Raw genomic sequence first — 23,783 nt, 5'->3', positions numbered from 1 at the left:
ATAATAATAGTAATAATAATAATAATACATGGCAGCAAGTATGGCGGACGTATGTTTTTAGTCTAAGCTAAAAGATTCGTCAGTTGAAAGCGAGCCAAGTCTAGAGCATCAGAGCGCTTACAGAAAGTATATAGTATGCTTAGCTGCTTGTTTGACAAGTTGTTCAAACGAGTTGGTGTCTCTGGACGGGAAAATAACTTTGAACAAATTCTTCAAAAAAAACAGTTTCATAATTGTAAGTCGAATCAATGGCGAGCGGTTCACAGACTGGAAGAAAAAACGGGAGAATGAAATGGACGGAGGAGATGACAAGTGTCTTGTTGGAGTGCAAGAGGAAAGCTGTTGAGCTCACTAGTTCTGATAACCCTCCGCTTACAGTGAGGAACTGGTGAACACCATCCGAAGTCTTGTAGGAGTTAAAAGGGGCAAAGAAGTATTGTTGAAAATGCAGAAGGTCGTTTTGTCTGAAAGTCTGCACATTGCGAGATCTTTCAAAGTGTTAACATAAGCAGATACTAACTCCGGTCAGAGACAACAGAACAATTATTTAGGATCGTCTTAGATGCTTTAATATTATTGTTTTAATAGGTCTGAAGAGATTCATTTCACATTTCTACCTTTTTAAGAATCGAAGTTAACCTTTTAATTCGCTTATATAGAGATCGATATATGTAGATACGAACTTTTTAGATATATTCAGGTTATTTTTACAGCCTTTAGGTTATGCAATTGCGCCCTATTGAGCTAAGTGCTAAGCTAGCATACGAACGTTTATACTGCATAATAATAATAATAATATTATTATTATTATTATTAATTAACATTATTATTGTTAATATCTCAAAAATGTCCCCTAACCTCAACTCCGTGAGTAAAAATAAGCAGCAGCATTAATTTATCCTAACCTGAAAATAACACTAACCCTAGCTTACCTTCTTGTTGGACATACCTGTAAGTAATTTTAAAAAATACTTTTAATTAATACTTAGATTAAACAGGACAGTTCGTAATGGATCTCAAAATTGTGCATGCATGTAATTGTGAAAAGATAGAAGACTGCAACAAACTGAATTCACTCTTCACTCCTCTATGATATCCTATGCTTTTTCCTCTCTACATTGGAAAAGGTAATAATACAATATCTATCTCTATGTCAGAATTTTCAACAAGAATGGATTGTGTCATTAAATTAACACATGCCTCTACAGTGTGATGTTTTAAAACCACTAACATATCATTGCATCCCTGGTAGGACTGTACAGTATGGTGACATTTCCTTTGGATTTTATAGAATTGTAATTTAAGAACATAAATCGACCCATTGACCCCTCAGGAACCCTAGGATGCTCCCAGTTGACAAGTAAAATCGTCGGGCATTAGACAGTAAAAATTAATCTGTTAAGTCCCTGCGACTCCCAGGAGTCATGGGCTTAACAAGAGAAGACCCGCTCCCGCTGTGGTCCTTTTGTGGCTGAACACCCTAACAGGTTTCAAATCCACTTTTTTAACCCCTAAAATGTACGCCACCCCCCCCCCTGCCCTTCTTATATGGGAGTCCCCCCCCCCCCTGGGGAGAAGACAATCTAATTAGGACTATGTTGTCTAACTGGGTTGTAAGTTTATTATGTCTTTGAGATGTGATCCTCACCATTTTGTTCTTCTTCTACAGATGAAAGTAACTGGAAATAATTTAACGAACATTTGCATGGTTGTGTACAGAGTGGCCAAAACAGAGGAAAATGATCAGCTGTTCCTGGAGGAGAACATACTTGGTAAGACAGTGTCTTTTTAATGTTTGTATTTTCATATTAATCTTACAAGTGCTCTCTTTGATGAATGAATTCTCTTTTCTGGCCTTAAGTACTGTACTATGTACGTGTATGGCAATCTGTCTATTAACTCTGTTTCCACATGCTTACTGGGTATGGTGTAGGTATCTTATAAAATTCCCAGTCACCTTCAGTGAAGCTGTTACGAAGATCCAGCTAGTATTTAAAATGAGTATAGGGCAACAACCTTCCTGTAGTTGGCAGGCAATGGGTAGAAGGACAATAATAATACTATAATTATTTAAAAATCAGATTAAGATTTGAACCTACACAACCTCCATAACACTGATCGGATGCTTCAGCCATTGAGCTACAAGAAAGTCATGGGGAGCCACAATCCTAGACAAAGTTTAGCCCTTAAATACCCCTTCCCCTTCCCCACCCAAAGCAGTGTTGTTTGTGGAGAAGCGCAAATAACTGAGATATCGCACAACATAATTTGTTTGTGTGGGAAAGGGGCGTTCTTAACTGGAAGATTTATTTCATTGAAATAAATTCTTTAGACAGGGAAAAATAAATAGAAAGTGTCTCACCAATTCTGTCCAGGATTGTAGGTTGTTGTTTATCTGCTGGTGTGTGGGCTTTACAATGTCATGTGCCTCAAATTCAAATGCAACTATTTAGTGTTTTAACAGTCTACAAAGTGTAATGTCCCCATGAAAAAGATGATGAGCTAATTTCCTGGCAACAGGCTTGCAAAAGGACAACTAAATAATCAGAGGGTTAGGGTTTTCAGTTCTCTTTTTGCCTGTTGCCAGGCAACTACATGTAGCCTATCATTTTTCTCATGGGTGCATTGCATACATACATATTATACTTAATTATTATACTTAATTGGCCAATCCCCATAGGAGCTTTTCAGGGCAAATGAATGCAATCACGACAGAACAGAACATTCAACGACAACTGTTAAGAATCCCAATTGGCCGGAGGCAAGCTAGTTGGCTATGACTTTTTGTTGTAGTTCAGTTTTGACTGTGGGTACGACTCCTTTAAATTTTGAACTGGTACAAAATATCAACTGTCAAAAAATGGGATTCTCCTTTTTAGGGGTGTAGTTAAAAAACAGGGGCTTCCCTTTTTTTGGGCGGTCTAAAAAAAGAGTGCGATATTCCTTTCTTCCATTCTACGTCTCCTACCTCTCCCTGATCTTCCCCATTACCAGGTACCTCTATCCTACCCCACCCCTCTTGGTCCAAAGTTTAATTTCTTCACATATAGACACCAGAGCCACTTGTGGTGAATACATCAGTGATAAATTGGTAGACTCACACAAATGCAATAGCTTAAATTAAATAGATATCTATAGAGAAACAGAGGAATTGAAAAGACTCGCAAAGAAAGAAAAAACAGAGATGCAATGCCGCCTTTTAAGAAAGGGGGATCGATCTGAGCCAAAACCAGTAACAAAATGGGAACATGAGATGATAACTCAAAAGACATTGGCTTACAGCAATGGCAAACTCTTCACAGGAAACAGCAAGAAAGTAGTCTCAAAACAGGAACTGTTTCAAATCTTGTCCCACACACACAGTCAAATTTCGCACAGAGGACACCAGACTAATTCTTGTTTGCTTTCTTTCTATTTCATACGGTTTTGTTTCCTTGTTTTATGTTCCAGGGTGTCTAATAGACACTATGAAGAGTTGTGAAATCGGCAGCCATCATGATGCCATGGTGTATACAGCAGGAGCCATAAAACATCTCTCAAGTAACAATCCCACAACTCAGAAAGAGCTGGTCTCTCTGGAAGGAATAGAGGGCTTAGCCCAAATTCTTGATGCAATAAGTAAAGATGTAAGTTTGTCATTTAAATGAGGCAATATCCCATTCAATGAAAAGGTCTCAGAAATAAACACATTCACTTAAACAAGACAATCAACCATACACGCAGCTACAGAGTCAACCGGTGGCATTTTGCGTTAAAAAGGGATATTTGTGCGAGACAAGTCAGTGGTTAGGGCATCTGACTTGATCACGGAGGGTCGTGGGTTCGAATCCCATCTGGGGCTCGGATTTTTCCGAGTTCCTGTGGGTTCAATGGTAAAACCTTTCATTTAATATAAAATACTAGTTCCGAGATTTAATTAATGGCCCTACTTTGTACACAAAAACCGTCTATACGTGAAAAGTTTGCAAATCCAAGAGCAAGAGTTTGCAACAAATTTGAAGCAAAAGCTCAGTCGCTAAGGCCCCGTCTCACAAATATCTTCCATGTTCATTAGTTCCCTGTGGGACGTTAAAGAACCCACACACTATTCGAGTGGAGTAGGGGATGAAGTTCCCAGTGTTGTGGCTGTCCTCTGTGAGTATATGGGTGGGTGGGTATAGCAGGTCCACATCAGCTGAATAGCTGCCAAAACTTCAACCTGCTCAAACAAATAAATAACAAACAAACTTCATGAATGTGTAATTATCATACGTTTAAAGTAATCTTAGCTAGTGAAATATACATGTAAACAGGCAAACAAACAACATATTTAACATTTTGACATGCCAAAGTTTAAAAATTAAGCCAACAATAGGTGTTTGCTCTTTGATATCAGTAAATTTGAATTTTATCAAGTTTGTATGTGTGCTGTAAATGTCTCATATTTTTGATAGATAAAAATAGTTCAATGCTCTAAGGGACTTGTTGTTGTCTTTCATAATGCAAAACACCAACACAGTCATCTGTGGACATTTTCTATTAGGTGCTGATGTCCATGAAAGGAAGTTCCCAGTTTACCAGTTTGCTTGTTCAGGTAAGTGAAATAAATAAGTTATTGCTTCTGGTGCAGGGATGGTGCAGTGGTGAGAGCACTAGCCTCCCAGCAATGTGGGCCAGGTTCGATTCTCATACTCTGTGTCATATGTGGGTTGAGTTTGTTGGTTCTACACTCTGCAATGAGAGGTTTTTCCCAGTGGGTACTCTGGTTTTCTCTTCTCCTAAAAAAACCAACATAATAATGATTTGACTTGATTCACGCCTAGTGTTAATTTCAATTTACGGTGTCCCCAATTCATGCTCCAGCACTAGAATGACTAAACACTTAAATAAAGTTCTTTTCCTTTCCTTTCTCATCTATCACTGAGATGTACAGTAGATCAAGGTCCCTCTTTCCTAATTGTTTCCCCTCTCACTTGACCGTCTTGAACCATGCTCAACCCACCAAGGTTCCCTGAGGTCTAGGATCTTTTTATACGTAATATTATACTACCGATGTTACATCCTTGTGTCTTCTGACACCCACAACAGCTACAATTATTAATTTGTCACGTGATTAATTTTAAGAGTGTGTGTCTAATTGCTCTGAGTGACCAATGGTGGAAATAAGATCTTGTCTATTTTCGCAGGTGACTGGAGCTCTTAGGAATCTAGCTGATGTTACTGGTGCAAAAGAGATTTTTCTCAGTAGTGGAGTTATCAGAAACCTCTCAATTGTTCTAGGACCATATTTATCAGACAATGATGTTGTGTGGAATGTGTGCAGAGCTTTAAGGTGAACATCACTTCTGCGAGAACGCATGTTTTATGAGTCAAATGAGTCAATGAGTCATGAGTTATGAGTCAATGGACTCACAGTCAATATAGCAATAATTTGTTGATTAAGCCTAAGCCCTCGTTTCAGTGATTAGGCCTAAGCACTCTCTGAAATTTTAGCTTTCATTTTATGGTTTAATTAACTGCACTAACTCATTGACTTATTGACTCATTGACTAATAACCCATTGCAAGTTTTGTTCCATTTTATACTAAAAGTGACTTAATTTTCTCTCAACCCCGTAATAATTTATAATGTTGACCTGTCAACTTGTACTGAAGGAAATTTACACTGGTTTGATATTCCACAAGTTAGCAAGCTTTTGTGTGGTCTGCGTTTAGCTAAACAAACTCTTCAAACTATTTTTTACCACAGCAAGCTGACATTGTATACAGAATCTTGCTTTGAACTGTCTGAGTCCTGTGATTGGCTTGAAGCTTTACGGAAGATTTTATCACAGTATAAAAAGAAACAAGTGAGAAGAATTTCTTTGCAAATCTTTTACACGTAAATTGCAATATACTGTACCTGTACATGTAATTTGGAATGCAGTCTATAAATAATGAGGGTGTGGGTGCTGTTATCCTCTTTTTGTCAATTTTACTTGAGCATGTAAAAGGATTTCTTCTTCTTTTATTTAATATTATAGAATAATTATAGTCCCAATCTCACCACTGGCTGAACTTGTTTTCCGTAGTTCATGTTTGACTTTTCAACCCTGCCCTTGAATTTAACCTTCAGGTCTTTTCCCACTAATTAAGGGTTTTTTTTTAAAGATTTGTTGTGTTATAAACCATCGACTCCTAAACCGTCTCCCCATTGACATTACAAGTAAAATCGTCTGGTGTTAGACAGAGTAATATCTATTAACTCTCACTCCTAGATATTAGTAATATGAATAGGACTGAGTGGAGTACAATTTGTATGTGACTAATCGCATGGGCCTGAGGGCAATTAAGGATTACTTTCACACTTATTTTCAAAGTTTTCACAAAATTCACGACAAGGGAAATTTGGAAAACTTTGAAAATATACATGAAATTAATCCTTATGGACGGTGCCTACCATTGTTATTGCATGTATGTTCTGCGCATCTCCAGATACTCGGATGCGGTGGTTATTAATTAAGGGATATTTTGCGTGGTTCAAAACTATGCAGAGAAAGCAGAACTTAGCAAGTGCTCTTCGTATCCAAAAAGAAAATTGGGGGTAACCATGTATTTTTCAGAGATAATTAAGCTTCAGTTTGGGAAAGAACGCCATACATTGCTCTGTATTTTGAAGCTTTTTACAAATAGTATTGATTAATTATCTTCGAAAAATGTGTGGTTACCCCCAATTTTCCTTTTGGATTTCAATAATACTTGTTAAGATCTGCTTTTCCCGCATATTCAGTAAACCGTGCTAAAACACCTTTGAATTAATTTACTCCATGTTGTTTGAATAAATTTATCAACTACCCGGTATATTAACCTTACCTCTGCATCCTCCACAAAGGTTGAACTTGCACCTATTTGCTTGAACACGTGGTAACACATTGATTTTTATTTGAAGTGTTTGCAACATTTTTTGTAGGAGTTGGTGGTTCGGGTTTGTTTTATTCTTGGCAATTTAACTTCCAAGAGTGACAGAGTCAGAAAGGCTATTTATTTGGATGATTCATTTATGGATGTGTTAGTTTCTGTGATGCAGACATACTTTAATCTCGAGTTGGAGGTTTGCTGTCATTTTTACACTACATGTATTTAAAATGGTTTCTTCAAGTTTAGAAGGCTGTTTGCTTAACACTTGAATAGGGAGGGACCAACCAGAGAATGCTTGTATGGTTATTTTATTAACTTTGCCAGTCAAGCTGGCAGAGCACCACAACAGCTTGTGCCAATTACTGTTGCCCCTTTTTTACCCTCCCAATCATGTTACACAACAGAAGACAGACCACAACACCGGAAACTACATGTACGTGCCCTACTCTTAGCGACAAGTGTGTGGGTTCTTTTATGTCCCACAGGATTATAAACATCGAAGGGTTGTGAGACGGGACCTCCGGCTTATCGTCCTTTCCGCCCAAATGAGGTCATGTTGGACAAGCTGGGTTAATACCCTGGTGGATGACAATCTAAAAATACATTGCCTGTCATTTGTAGGGTTGTCGTAGAGCAGGGATGGATTAGTGGATTCTCTCTCACCAATGTGGACAGCATTAAAATTTAATTGGCTCAGTTGCCAACAAGGTCACAGTGCTTGTGCTGTCTCCCCAACCCTGTTGTGAGGGAATTTCTCCAGCTTTTTCTCACCTACCAAAAATCAGAGAGGTGCAAGTATGTGCCCCCCCCCCCCCCCTTCCTCCTTTAAAAGAATTGAACATTCTTCTTCTTCTTCTTCTTCTTCTTCTTCTTCTTCTTCTTCTTCTTCTTGGATTGACATGACTATAGAAGTGCCCAAGATCTGTTTTAAAACACAGTGTTCTTGACCTTCATGTTTGTCTTCATTTGCTTGAAGCTTGAAGTATTAAATTTTAATAAAAAACCTGATTCTCCTTTTAGAACATAAAAAAATCTTTAACCTTAATAGGTACACTCCTGTACTGTCTAGTAAACAGTGAGTGTGCCATATAATAAGATGAAATATCTTGCTTTTCATGTATACTTAGGTATTAAGAAATGGATCTTCACATGAAGAAAAACGTGTTAATGGAGAAACCAAAGGGCCCAACAGAAATGAAGATGTTCTCATTAAGGTACAGTACATGTAGTTGTCAATAATGTTTTGTTAATTTTTCCATTTTTGGGCGGTTAGAACGTATAAGGCATTTCTTTAAGTATAAACATATAGAAGTTGATGCCAAGTGATGTGTCATTGGACTTTGAACTTACACAGTTATTGTTTTTGAGTGCATGCAGTAGGAAATAAAAGAGGCTGTTTGTCTTTGGTGACTGAGACTTATCAAAATAATGGTAATTGCTGTTGGCTCTGATAACACTTGAAAAAGTTCTTTAAAAACATTTGAATTGTAGGGAATAAGAGTAATCGCGAACCTTTCCATCAACGAAGAAGCTGGAGCTGGTATTGCTGCCAACGAACCACTAATTGATCTCTTGATCCAGATTCTTGGTGGGTAAACTTGAAATGTTTGACTAGTTCATATGTGTGCATTGCATAAGCTTTATTCCAAATATCAATAAGGACATCGTCAAATTCACCTTAAGTTTATTTGCTGAGGCACCATTTGCAAGTTAACTGTTAGAAGACCATTAAAATAATGCATTACACATACCATATTTCTTTTTAATGCTAGAGATTTTATAAAAATTGTGATTTCACAACTTCCAGAACTTACTATTGTCTCAAGTTTTAGAATTGTTTCCTCTTTACTCTGTTATGTTGTATGACCATTCTGTTTCGTGAAACTAGCAAGAAGGATTGCTTGCAATGTTATTTACAGTTTACTTTTTAAATTACTCTCTGAATGACCGTATTCCTAACTCGGACTCTTTTCTTTCGGTTGTTGCAGATATCAAAGATGCTGTCAACAATGAAGAACTTGTTCTTAACACAGTAGCAACTCTCAACAATTTGTCATTCTACAATGATGATGATAGCGTTGTGCAACAGAGACAAGTAGAGATCACAGAGAGTAAGTTAGATGCAGCTGGAAGCACTGCGCTTTACCTATTGACTCTTGAACCCCACCCATCGATAAGTAAAATGGTCTGGCGTCAGACAGAGAAAGTCTCACTACCAGCGATCGATAGGTTAAAGGAAAAATATTGGGTTTTTTTAGCATTTATTGCTTTTGTTTGTATTGTAAGTGCATTTTGGATGCTGGGGATTATTGCATTAGTGGGAGTGCTTGCACTTCATGAATGTGTCCTAAGTTTGATTTCATTTCCAGACTACCGGTATTTCTAGTGTTGTTGAGTTTGCTGGTGCCATACTTTGCTCACATGAATCTTTTTTTTACAAGGTCCCAGTTGCAAGCAACAGCAAACAACATAATTTTTGATTTCATGTGATTCCTGCCTGGGACTGTATTTCTGTTTATAATGTGCTCTTTTTTTCCCATGAAACTATAGCATAAAAAAAAAACTATAGCCTTGAAACTTTTCAATGTGTATTGTACATGCATTCCACTGTTTTCAGTTCAACTCTAAGCTCTGATTAGAAAGAAAGAAATCTACTTAATTTATTAAGTGTCTAGTCTTCTAGCGCTGGTTCACTAATTGGGGACACTGTAAACTGAAATCAACAAATTGATGTAAGTCAAATCAAATGTTCGTTTTTGAGGAGAGGGGAAAACCAGAGAACTTTCCTAGAGAAAACCCTCTCGAGCAGAGTCTACAGACAACCAACAAACTCAACCCACATATGACACTCAGAGTCTGGGAATCGAATCCGGGCCACATTGGTGGGAAGCAAGTACTCTCACCCCTGCGCCATCCCAGCACTCCATACTTATACGTAAGAAAAGAAAACCCATGTGAGATGGCCTTTGAAAAAAGAACTTTCTTGTGAGAGGCTTTTCTTAACTGCAGTTAATTAATGTGTGCTTCAGTGTTCTATTACTTAGGTGCAGGAGCTTTGCAGGAACTAAAAAGTCAGTAGCCCATTTTACCGTTCTGTGCCCAGTTACCAGACCCTTGAATAAAAGTAAGACTGGAGTTGACCTTGCTTTGATACAAACCTTGTTGCTTTTCTTATGTAAATCATGTTGTTGTAATGCTAACAAGTTTCTAGATTAGAAGAAAAGTAGTGAGGTTTGTATCAAAGCAAGGTCAACTCCAGCCTCACTTTTATTCAAAGGTCTGGTAACTGAGCACAGAACTGTTTAATGGTCCATTAAGCAGTGAAATAGATTACCGTAAAGACTCGCAGATAAGCCGCACCTTTTTTCCAAAAATTTGCGATCAAAATCGTAGATGCGGCTTATCTGCGAGACCATTTGGGAAAGGTGCTGTGAATTTCGGTGTCCAGTCTTCCATCGTCCGATATTATGCCTGGTTACACAGCTTCGCACAGTGCATGCAAGAAAAGGTATATACTTCGTGCCAGTATGCCATATAGTCGCCTAGCATATAGTCGTCCGTATCGCCAAGTACGTATTACTACTGATCAACTGTACATACCACTGTCCCTATCTATGATCAACTATCCCTACCACTTATCACCTGTCCCTATCCCTGATCAACTGTTCCTTGCACTGATCACCTGTCCTAAGCACTGTTCAATTGTCCCTAGCACTGATCAACTGTCCCTAGCACTGATCACCTGTCCTTAGCACTGATCAATTGTCCCTAACACGGATCAACTGTCCCCAGATATGATCTACTGTCCCTAGCTATGATCACCTGTCCCTAGCCATGATCAACTGTCCCTAGCCATAATCAACTGTCCCTAGCACTGATCACCTGTCCTTAGCACTGATCAACTGTCCCTAGCTATGATCGACTGTCCCAAGCTATGATCAACTGTCCTTAGCACTGATCAATTGTCCCTAACACGGATCAACTGTCCTCAGATATGATCTACTGTCCCTAACTATGATCAACTATCCCTAGCTATGATCATATCCCCCCAGCCATGATCAACTGTCCCTAGCCATAATCAACTGTCCCTAGCACTGATCAACTGTCCCTGGCACTGATCAATTGTCCCTAGCACTGATCACCTGTCCTTAGCACTGATCAATTGTCCCTAACACGGATCAACTGTCCCCAGATATGATCTACTGTCCCTAGCTATGATCAACTGTCCCTAGCCATGATCAACTGTCCCTAGCCATAATCAACTGTCCCTAGCACTGATCAACTGTCCCTAGCTATGATCGACTGTCCCAAGCTATGATCGACTGTCCCAAGCTATGATCAACTGTCCTTAGCACTGATCAATTGTCCCTAACACGGATCAACTGTCCCCAGATATGATCTACTGTCCCTAACTATGATCAACTATCCCTAGCTATGATCATATCCCCCTAGCCATGATCAACTGTCCCTAGCCATAATCAACTGTCCCTAGCACTGATCAACTGTCCCTCGCACTGATCAATTGTCCCTAGCACTGATCACCTGTCCTTAGCACTGATCAATTGTCCCTAACACGGATCAACTGTCCCCAGATATAATCTACTGTCCCTAACTATGATCAACTATCCCTAGCTATGATCATAACACTGATCTACTGTCCCTAACTATGATCAACTATCCCTAGCTATGATCATATCCCCCCAGCCATGATCAACTGTCCCTAGCCATAATCAACTGTCCCTAGCACTGATCAACTGTCCCTGGCACTGATCAATTGTCCCTAGCACTGATCACCTGTCCTTAGCACTGATCAATTGTCCCTAACACGGATCAACTGTCCCCAGATATAATCTACTGTCCCTAACTATGATCAACTATCCCTAGCTATGATCATAACACTGATCAACTGTCCCTAGCTATGATCGACTGCCCCAAGCTATGATCAACTGTCCTTAACACTGATCAATTGTCCCTAACACGGATCAACTGTCCCCAGATATGATCTACTGTCCCTAGCTATGATCATATCCCCCTAGCCATGATCAACTGTCCCTAGCCATAATCAACTGTCCCTAGCACTGATCAACTGTCCCTAGCACGGATCAATTGTCCCTAGCACGGATCACCTGTCCTTAACACTCATCAACTGTCCCTAGCGCAGATAAACTGTCCCCAGCACTGTTCAACTGTCCCTAGCACTGACCACTTGTCTTTACCACCGAGCGACTGTCCCTAGCACTGAACAACTGTCCCAAGCACTTATCAATTGTCCATACCACAGATCAATTGTCCCTAACACGGATCAATTGTCCCTAGCTATGATCTACTGTCCCTAACTATGATCAACTGTCCCTAGATATTATCATCTCCCCCTAGCCATGATCAACTGTCCCTACCTATAATATTCTGTCCCTAATTATGATCAACTGTCCCTAGCTATGATCATCTCTCCCTTGCCATGATCAACTGTCCGTAACACTGATCAACTGTCCCTAGTTATGATCGACTGTCTCCAGCTATGATCAACTGTCCCTAGCTATGATCATCTCTCCCTAACCACGATCAAATGTCCCCAACACTTATCAACAGTCCGTAACACTGATTAACTGTCCCTAGCTATCATCTACTGTCCCTAACTATGATCAACTGCCTCTAGCTATGATCATCTCTCCCTAGCCATGTCAACTGTCCCTAGCACTAATCCATTGTCTCTACTTATGACCAACTGTCCCTTAGCCACTGATCAACTGTCCCTACCACTGATCAACTATCCGTTACACTGATCAATTGTCCCTAGCTATGATCGACTGTCCCCAGCTATGATAAACTGTCCCTAGCTATGATCATCTCTCCCTAGCCATGATTAACTGTCCGTAACTGTGATCAACTGTCCCAGCTATGATCTTCTGTCCCTAACTATGATCAACTGTCCCTAGCTATGATCATCTCCCCCTAGCCATGATCAACTGTCTCTAGCCATGATCATCTGTCTGTAACACTGATCAACTGTCTCTAGGTATGATCGACTGTCCCCAGCTATGATCAACTGTCCCTAGCTATTATCATCTCTCCCGTAGTGTACATTTAAAGTTGAGAAGTTAAACATGCAACGACTTTCTTGTCGAAAGGTCAGCTGCAGTCTTTTATATCGTTAAAACATTGATTTGTTCAGGACATTTTTCTTAGTGTCGGCTTAATACAGACACTTGGATAATAATATTAACTAGGTTCCACTGTATCCTGCTATCTTGACCGAACAAGCTTGGTAAATAAAGGATTTACTATATGCTGTACTTCTCTCGTCTCGTTTTCCATATGACAAATCCGCTTCCATGTCAAATCACTCTTTGTTTTAATTGTTGTATTTTCTGATTTCTGTTGCAAAATACATTCACTAAACTCGTCTAGATCTTGTTCGTTTTGCTGTTTTCTGCCTCCTTTTGCGACTCCATTGCCGACATTACCCGAAAGTAATACCTCCAATATTGTAAATTGCGATTGTTTTGAGACCAACAGGAGAGTTTTAACTATAAGTGCAAATCTCCCTAACTGTATTTCAAAAGAAACAAAAACGTCACTCTCACCAATAGGAAAGAACAGTTGATCAGTGCTTATAGGAACAAGTCATGAGTGCTAGGGTCAGTTGATCACTGCTAGGAACGGTTGATCAGTGCTTCGGACAGTTGATAAGTGCTAGGAACAGTGGATCAGTGGTAGGGACAGTTGGTCATAGCTAGGGACAGATGATCATGGCTAGGGAGAGATAATCATGGCTAGGGACAGTTGATCATGGCTAGGAAGAGAAGATCATAGCTAGGGACAGTTGATCATACTTAGGGACAGTAGCTCAGTGTTACGGACAGATGATAAGTGCTGGGGACATTTGATCATGGTTAGGGAGAGATGATCATAGCTAGGGACAGTTGATCATAGCTGGGGACAGTTGATTATGGCTAGGGACAGTTGATCATGGCTAGGGAGAGATGATCATAGCTAGGGACAGTTGATCATAGTTAGGGACAGAAGATCATAGCTAGGGACAGTGGATCAGTATTAAGGACAGGTGATAAGTGCAAGGGACAGTTGGTCATGGCTAGGGAGAGATGATAATAGCTAGGGACAGTTGATCATAGCTAGGGACAGTCGACCATAGCTAGGGACAGTTGATCATGGCTAGGGAGGGATGATGATAGCTAGGGACAGTTGATCATAGCTGGGGACAGTCGATCATAGCTAGGGACAGTCGATCAGTGTTACAGACAGTCGATCATGGCTAGGGACGGTTTATTATGGCTAGGGAGAGATGATCATAGCTAGGTGCAGTTGATCATAGCTGGGGACAGTCGATCATTTCTTAACTAGGGACAGTTGATCAGTGTTACGGACGGCTGATAAGTGCTAGGGACAGTTGATCAGTGGTAGGGACAGTTGAGTGGCTAAGGGACAGTTGGTCATAAGTAGGGACAGTTGATTAGTGCTAGGGACAGTTGACATGGCTAGGGAGAAATGATCATAGCTAGGGACATTTGATCATAGTTAGGGACAGTAGATAATAGCTAGGGACAGTTGATCAGTGTTACAGGCAGTTGATAAGTTCTTGGGACATTTAATCATGGTTAGGGGAGATGATCATAGCTAGGGACAGTTAATCATAGCTAGGGACAGAAGATCGTAGCTAGGGACAGTTGATCCATGTTAGGGACAATTGGTCAGTGCTAGGGTTAATTGATCGGTGCTAGGGACAATTGATAGTGCTAGGGACAGTTGATCAGTGCTAGGGACAATTGATTATGGCTACGGACAGTTGATCATGGCTAGGGGGATATGATCATAGCTAGAGATAGTTGATCATAGTTAGGGACAGTAGATCCGTGCTAGGGACAATTGATCAGTGCTAAGGACAGGTGATCAGTGCTAGGGACAGTTGATTATGGCTAGGGACAGTTGATCATGGCTAGGGACAGTTGATCATAGCTAGGGACAGTAGATCATATCTGGGGACAGTTGATCCGTGTTAGGGACAATTGATCAGTGCTAAGGACAGGTGATCAGTGCTAGGGACAATTGATCAGTGCCAGGCACAGTTGATCAGTGCTAGGGACAATTGATCAGTGCCAGGGACAGTTGATCAGTGCTAGGGACAGTTGATCATCTCTACGGGGATATGATCATAGCTAGGGATAGTTGATCATAGTTAGGGACAGTAGATCATATCTGGGGACAGTTGATCCGTGTTAGGGACAATTGATCAGTGCTAAGGACAGGTGATCAGTGCTAGGGACAATTGATCAGTGCCAGGGACAGTTGATCAGTGCTAGGGACAGTTGATCATCTCTACGGGGATATGATCATAGCTAGGGATAGTTGATCATAGTTAGGGACAGTAGATCATATCTGGGGACAATTGATCAGTGCTAACGACAGGTGATCAGTGCTAGGGACAATTGATCAGTGCCAGGGACAGTTGATCAGTGCTAGGGACAGTTGATTATGGCTAGGGACAGTTGATCATGGCTAGGGACAGTTGATCATAGCTAGGGACAGTAGATCATATCTGGGGACAGTTGATCCGTGTTAGGGACAATTGATCAGTGCTAAGGACAGGTGATCAGTGCTAGGGACAATTGATCAGTGCGAGGGACAGTTGATCAGTGCTAGGGACAGTTGATCATCTCTACGGGGATATGATCATAGCTAGGGATAGTTGATCATAGTTAGGGACAGTAGATCATATCTGGGGACAGTTGATCCGTGTTAGGGACAATTGATCAGTGCTAAGGACAGGTGATCAGTGGTAGGGACAATTGATCAGTGCCAGGGACAGTTGATCAGTGCTAGGGACAGTTGATTATGGCTAGGGACAGTTGATTATGGCTAGGGACAGTTGATCATAGCTAGGGACAGTAGATCATATCTGGGGACAGTTGATCCGTGTTAGGGACAATTGATCAGTGCGAGGGACAGTTGATCAGTGCTAGGGACAGTAGATTATGGCTAGGGACAGTTGCTCATGGCTAGGGGGATATGATCATAGATAGGGATAGTTGATCATAGCTAGGGACAGTAGATCATATCTGGGGACAGTTGATCCGTGTTAGGGACAATTGATCAGTGCTAAGGACAGGTGATCAGTGCTAGGGACAATTGATCAGTGCGAGGGACAGTTGATCAGTGCTAGGGACAGTTGATCATCTCTACGGGGATATGATCATAGCTAGGGATAGTTGATCATAGATAGGGACAGTGGTATGTACAGTTGATCAGTAGTAATACGTACTTGGCGATATGGACGACTATATGCTAGGCGACTATATGGCATACTGGCACGAAGTATATACCCAAGAAAACAACAAATTTACGCGCAAAATTCTATGAAAAACTGCCTTGAATGGAGAAATACCTGTGAGCAAATACCAGAATAATATCAATCATATGTCCTAAGTGGTGGACATGATGTTTATTCTGCTAAAGAGCTAAAATTATGGGTAAGACTTTCAATTATTTTTCGATCCATTGTTGGCGAGTTTGCATTGGATGAAGACAGAACACTTCATGGACTCGCTTTGGATTTCTTTCGAGTTTTTTTTCATGAAAAACTTTTTTCCCAAAATTTGAGTTGCTAAACTCGGGCTGCGGCTTATCTGCAAGTGCGGCTTATCTGCGAGTCTTTACGGTAACTTGATCAACTTTGCAGGAAATATTTCTTGGCAAAAAGATTGACCAGAAGAGACCTTTTTTTATAAGTGCCAGCCAAATTAGTATTCTCTTGTCCCTGTGCAATTGTTAACTAGCTTCATTAGCATTATGCTAAATTGAAAAGATTATTCTTTCCTAAAATTAGGCCTCATACAGCTGTAAGAGCAAGAAGGAAGCTGCCTTTTATTGATAAGTCTATAAATTGCAACCAGAATCAAAACTGTCAATATATGATTTAATTCATTTTTAATTAATGCTATTTTAATAGGCCATTTCCGAGTTGCTGTTTGTCTCGTTTTCGAAGTGAGTCTTGGTGCTCAACTATTGTAAGTGAAATGAGTTTGATTTGCATAAGAATACGCAACTCATTTCCATTTGAATGGTTGTGCACCAGGACTCACTTTGAAACTGAGGCATACAGCAACTCGGAAATGGGCTATTACTTAACTAACCTTAGCCTGTTCCAGGCTGCCAGATAGCGGGGAAAGTGAAAATAACGGTGTGAAAAAAGAGTGGGGGTTTGTGTCGAGGCGTCACTCTTTTTTTGCACACAGTTTTTATCAATTTCCCGACTATTTGGGAGCCTGGCTAAGCTAACCTTTGAGTTTCATGTTTCAGTACTGATTTCGCTATTAATGCCTGAGAACATGGATGCAATGGTTGAAGCTAGTCGTGTGTTTGGAAACTTTTCAAGATCCCAGAAGGTCAGAGAAGTTCTTGCTGAACATAAAGGTAAATGCAAGAGCCATTTTCTTTCATGTTTTTTTTTTTAAAGTAAAGAGGACTTGAGGTAAGAGTGAGATGAAGTATATCGCTTATTGACAGCATGTCAAGGACTACATAACATCTTGCCACAGTTTAATTGCATATGATAATTAGACCATGTAATTATTATGTATAGTAATCTACATCATCTCTGTCGCAGCACAATTGCACCTTGATTGGCCAATTTAGCAGGCTGTACTCAACAGTAAAGCCACTGAATTGAATAGCATGTCTTCACTGTTTGACCTAGGGAGATAATAACATTTTTTAATGTAATGTAGGTGAGGATATTGAATAAGTATAGTGAATCATATGAAAGCAAAGCTAATGCATTTCGTGATTTATGAGCGTGATTGATGTTTTGAAAGTTTTCAAAATTGCACAAGCCTCAGGCAAATGTGATTTGAGAACTTTCAAAACGTCACGAGTGGCCATAAATCATGAAATGCGCCAGCAAATTCATACAATATGTACTCCTCGAAAATAACTCCATATCAATTTCCGCATTGCACTCAATAACCTTTTTAGGCATTCGTCATTGACCAATCAGAAAGCCGATATTCTTTTGAACGCCTGAATAATAACGATGGAGTAATATAACTACAAGCTACAAGATAAACATTTTCTGTCATGCAGTTTTGCTGGTCCAGAAAAGGAGTTAACAACATCTTTTTTTTTAATTTAAGTTGATGAGATCATGATTGCGCTGCTGGATGCTGGTGAAAGAGAAACTGTTTTCACAGTTTGTGGTGTTCTTATTAACCTAATGTCAGATGAACAACTCAAACCAAAGTTAAAAGAGGAAGATGGAATCAAAAAGTAAGCACCAAAGAAAATGAACAAGGGGTGATATTTTAAGATTTTTGAGGGTTGAGGTTTGACAATAAAAATCAACATAGATGTAGTTCAAGAAAAGACAGACCTACTTCATTGCATTAATGAGTTGCAGTGTGCATAACACCTTAAGAGACTTTTTTGCTCAAAACTCATCAATGTTTGCCTGTATTTTTATTTAAAATTTGCTTTCAGACTTTTTTCCCAAATAAATCTACCTCTTGTTTCCGTGAAGTATTCAATGCAGAAATCACTGTTTTTCGTGGAAGAAACAAAAAATAAATAAACCTTTGTGGTCAAACAAAGAAATAAAAAAGTGCCCATCTTTAACCATTGCACTATAAAGTCTGTCTGACAGGTATCAGGCATCTCAAAAACTTCATATTCAGTCTAAGTATCTTCGTATGGTTAAAAAGGTCAGTGTTAGAGGATTTCACTTTTAAAAAATATTCAATCTGTAGGAGTTCTGTAAACAAACATGCCTCCAGGATTTGCAATATTTTAAAATTGTGATTAAAATCGTGTCACGTTTCTGATCTGATAAATTTTGGTTTGTCTTTACAGTATGTTATAGTGATGTTTCCTTATTTGTTTTATTTCCAGACTCGTGGATGTCTTGCGTGATTTTGGCAAACATGACTGGCAGTTGTCAAGTATGGTCTGTCAAATTCTTTGGAACTATAGGTTGGTTATCTCAACAAAATTATATTATTATTATATTATTTCCTAATTTTTCCTACTTTATCCTAGTATTATTCACACCATTTTGGTACTTGTACCTATCAGTAGTTAAAGGGTCTATTAGAGCGAGTTTCAATCAAGTGTCGTAAAACCAAAACCAAAGTAATAATAATTATTATTACTTTGGCCAATCAAAAAGGACGGAGACAATCCAGTAAACCAAGCAAAACTCAAAGTAATTACACATAGCCAACACAAAGCACGCGCGAGCCACGATTGGATTTGGTTTCACTTCTGATTGGTTGAAAAAGTGGCGTGAGAACTTTGCACCAATCAGTGAGTGAAGTAATGCAAAACCAGAGCAATTTACTAATTACTTTCAACTCTCAATTGAAAACCGCTCTGTGTTGCCTTATCCACTGTTTGCACTGTGGTAGAGTACAATAATAATAATCTTTTGCTTTTTTTTGTAGTGACAAGATAACCAACTCCACAGCAATGTTTGGTGAACAAGAAACACTAGAGCTAATGGACATCCTCACACAGTATCTGGGTATGGACAAAAAGCCTACTTTTTTGTTTTCTGTTGCAACATGCTTAAAGAACATTACTGCTTTTAATTACCATATGACGTCACTCAAGATATCATGAAAGGAGTTGATTTGATAAAAGCTAACCAGTTACTGTAGCTAAAGTTCATGAGGGAGATAAGTGAGGAATGCTCTGAATCTATAAAGTCCTTTAAATGTGATTCAGCTGGGTTTTCATAATCAAGATAAAAATACCTGAAAATAGTCACAAATACATCTCACAATTCATAGAAATAAAGAACTGACTACACAATCCCTGGAAGTGAAATGGAGCTACCTTTTTTTGGCAATTTATAGTTATTACCTGCACAAATCAATTTAACAGATCAAATCAAATTTAACGTCGGCCAGTTTACCAACAAGGGGGGAAAACTGATGTACCCAGAGAAAAACGTCCTGGAGCAGAGAAGAAAAATAATCCTGTTCCCTGTTGTTGTAAGGAAATACTCTTTCTTGGAGCACGAGGCTACCCAGCCAAGCATGCTGCCTCTATCTGGATTGTCAACTCTGCAGATATGTCCAATAAAACCATACCCGACCCAGCCTCTAAAAGAAAAAAAACGATACAAAGCCACCCACTTACAAGCACCCCTTGCTACAAAAAAGACAACTTAATAACAAACGAACTGCATAAATAGTGTAAGTACGAAAAAATTATGATCATAAAACGATTCAGATTAAGGTTTCAAAACGTTCCACATATGTAACTATATAGGGAAGAGAAAAAAAGTTCAAGAACACTAAACTAGAAATACGGTTCAATAGAGTAGATAGAGAGCAGTAGGAACGTATGAATCGTCTCAACATGTACAACTAGTAAATATGTTGAGACGATCATAAAAGCTTAAAATTTCAGCGTGTGAACGCAGCTTATTATATATGCAAAGCGTGAGTTTAAAAGTCTGAAAGCCCAAAACCCCCGTGCTGCTTATTAATTCTGCGGCGTACACACGTATTGCATTCTTAAACTAGTGAGCCTTTGACGTCATTTTCTCCTCGATCCAGCTCTCTCAAGAACATAATGTTAGTAATGGCGGACCATTAAATAGGAAAATTACAGGTAAAATAAAGAGGTGTCTTTTTGAAATCAAGGCGTAAAACGTGGGTCACTTAGTGTTTTGTTAACATAGTTTTGAAATCCAAAGAAAAATATGAATTGATTTTTTGGTCACAGGGGCACTTTAAGTTTCTTCTTAAATGATTCTAGCAAGCTTTCAAATTTAATATACTCTGGAATAGCATTCCACAAATTAGAAATGCGTACAAAATACGAGTCACGACGGAAAGCCCACTACAAAATACAACTAAATCATCAAGATTTAAGTTAATTAATCCAGCCTTACCCTTAAAGAAAAAGACAATATCTAAGTTTTCTAGCCAGTAATTAATAGGCAACAAATTGAGTTTAAGTAGACGCTCCTTATTGGAAAGTTCAGAGATTTTACAGATGAAACGAGTTGCTCTTCTTTGAATGTTCTCGACCTCAATCATCAGGGTTGCAGATTGAGGGGCCCAGAGTTGAGAAGCGCAGCCCAGATTTGATCGGACCAACGATACATAGAGCTGTGAGCTTCAGTGCATCTTTGTTGAGGTCTCCAGTGCACTTCCTTTTTATGAATCCCAACATTCGATTGGCCTTAGCAACAACGGCAGAGATGTGATCAGACCACTTAAAGTCTTTGGTGATGGCAACACCAAGGTCCTTAGCAGTTTGGACGACTTCCAGTTGTGATCCCATAAGATGATACCATCTGTCGGGGCTATTTCTTTTCCTTGAAATTCTTAGATTTAAGCATTTGGAGGGTTGGAAGAAAATCTCATTCGTCGTGGACCATTCTGAAAGAGCGTCTTTGCATGGGAAAGGCGCGTTATAAATTTTTAATTATTATTATTATGTTATTATTGTCGTGGGTACCAACAAAGACACTACTAGCATCTTTTGTACTCTAAAATATTTAGAGTCATCGGCAAACATCGCCAGTTTAGAGTGTATGATTACATTCGATAGGTCATTGATGTGCATTAGAAATATGCTAGGCCCCAGCAAAGACCCTTGCGGAACACCCGATTTTACGAGATTCCAGTTGGAGTAGGAACCATTATTAACAACTCGTTGCGTACGGCAGCTAAGGTAACTTTCAAACCATGCAAGTAATTGGCCACGGATACCAAACCACTTTAGCTTTTGTAGCAGCTTTTTGAGACAAACCGAGTCGAGTGCTTTAGCAAAATCCAATAATATCAAATCGGTTTCTAATACTGCATCCAAATGTTTACCAATTTCTTGGCACCCCAAAAGAAGTTGGGTCACACATCATCTGCCACTTTGGAAGCCATACTGAAGGTTGTAGAGTTGATTCTTGATATATTTGGTCAATTCATTGGTAACAGCATATTCCTGAATTTTAGAAACAACAGGTAGCAGTGAGATTGGTCGGTAGTTGCAGACGTCATCACGTTTGTCTTTTTTGTGAACCGGAGTTATATTGGCGTACTTCCACTTGCTAAGACACAAGCTGTCGCTTAACCCAAAGTTGATAAACGCTGTTAAGGAAGGAGCCAAAACCTCTGCGCACTCCTTTTAAGATAATATTAGGTAAACCATCAGGTCCGACTGATTTGCTTACATTAATGGTTGAAGGAGAGACGTCACCTCTTTCACAGAGACCTGGATCAGATCAAGAGACTCAGTTACTGAATCCAAAGGAACATGCTCCCCCGCAATATCGCCACAACCAATGTGATCTTTGTAGATGGACTGAAAGTACTTAGGAAAGGCGTTGGAGCGTGCAAGGTCGTTGGAAAAGACGTCCGCGCCATAGTATACTTTATCAGGGATCGGTTTCCTTTTGTTTTTGAATTAAGGAGAAGTAAGACCAAAATTTTTTACTGTAATTATGAACTTCATTAGCAATGTCAGCAAGGTATTTCTTTCTTGCAGAACGAATCCATATCTTAATAGATTGTCTGTTTTTACGAAACTTTTCCAATAGTACAGGATTATTACAATTTCTGACTTTCCTCCAAAGGGTTTTCTTTTTTCGTATCGCTTTTGTTAGGTCACCTTTGATCCACGGGGGATGATTTGGATTGCGGGTAGGTACTTTAGGGACAAACGCGTTGATTGTGGTAAAACCAAGGTCATTCCACAATTCCCAAGCTGCATCGAAATCCTTCTGGGATGCGATATTAACTGGACAAGAGCTCAAAGAGAGTTGATGTAGGGCCTGACGAATGGCTTTAAAATTTGCATTTTTGAAGTTGTAACGTAAACTCTTTGCAGGACTCTTGAAAAAATAGGAAACCACGATGTCAAAGAGTGTGGGAAGGAAGAATTCACTGCAAATATCGAAAGGTTCATTGCAAAATTATTCGTTATTTACAGCCTCTTTCATCAACAGCGATAGTTTTACTGCACAGAGAAAAGCGTAAATATTAGTCATGAAAATTTCGCTCACCTGAACAGAACGGTGTCCTCTGCAAATGATTCCAAAGATTAAAGTCCGCCAACACTTGCATCTCAAAGCTTAAATGTTCGGTTTCCTTTCGGTACACTTTGCTTTCCGTAAACTAATAATAGCGTTGCAAACATTGAAATTATTTTGAACTCATCGGATACTGGGCAATATACTGTACCCTTACCTTATTGTTGTTGGAAATAGGTGATAAAGGCTTATACTCGAATGGACACTTGGTGGTGGATGGCCATTCATCTAATTCAGTGCATTTTTGGACATACTGTAAGTGCAACCCTGAGCAGCAGGGAACCATTAACTTTGATTAGCCTATGGAGGGATCACATTATGTACAAAAAAACCCAACCCACGTAATTGTATTAACTGCAACTTTGTATGTTGCCATCATTAATCTTCATGGTACCAAGGAAACAACACGGTAAGGGTATCTGATTGTCCACCTTGGTTGCAATGTGAATCTAAGTTTATCAACCCATGAAGGAGGCTGCACTGATTTTCAAGCAGGCAACCAACATGTATGTCTGTGGTTTTGCAAACTGCTTTATTGAATTCTGCGTCTGTTTACAGATGAGGATACAGCTCTGGACCCTAGCGAGTTAGAGGCGGCGGAGTCCAACATTCCTGAAGTGTTGCGAGACACGTGGGAAGGACAGTTTGTGCCCGTTGCTCAACATTTGCTTCAGAGACTCAAGTCTCATCATACAGACCTGGTACCCTTAGAGTCCCCAAGCTAGCAAAAAATCCCACCATTTACTGCTTGGTACCATAAAGTACAATCTAAATAATGTTCACATGCATGACCAACTTCGGTTGACATGAGTTGTTTTAAACCCCTCTAACGCGGAAAATGAGCAGCATTGATGGCA

The 23,783-nt window shown here is 39.6% G+C and overlaps 1 pseudogene; it reads left to right on the top strand.

Moving 5' to 3' along the window:
* LOC137996702 (armadillo repeat-containing protein 2-like) overlaps window positions 1-23,783 on the top strand; it is a 27,979-nt pseudogene extending 4,196 nt beyond the window's left edge.

This window comes from Montipora foliosa, chromosome 3 (assembly GCF_036669935.1).
Source record: "Montipora foliosa isolate CH-2021 chromosome 3, ASM3666993v2, whole genome shotgun sequence".
In the NCBI taxonomy this organism is placed as follows: Eukaryota; Metazoa; Cnidaria; class Anthozoa; order Scleractinia; family Acroporidae; genus Montipora; species Montipora foliosa.
Note: the sequence above shows the minus strand (reverse complement) of the source record. Positions and strands in the feature narration are given on the sequence as shown.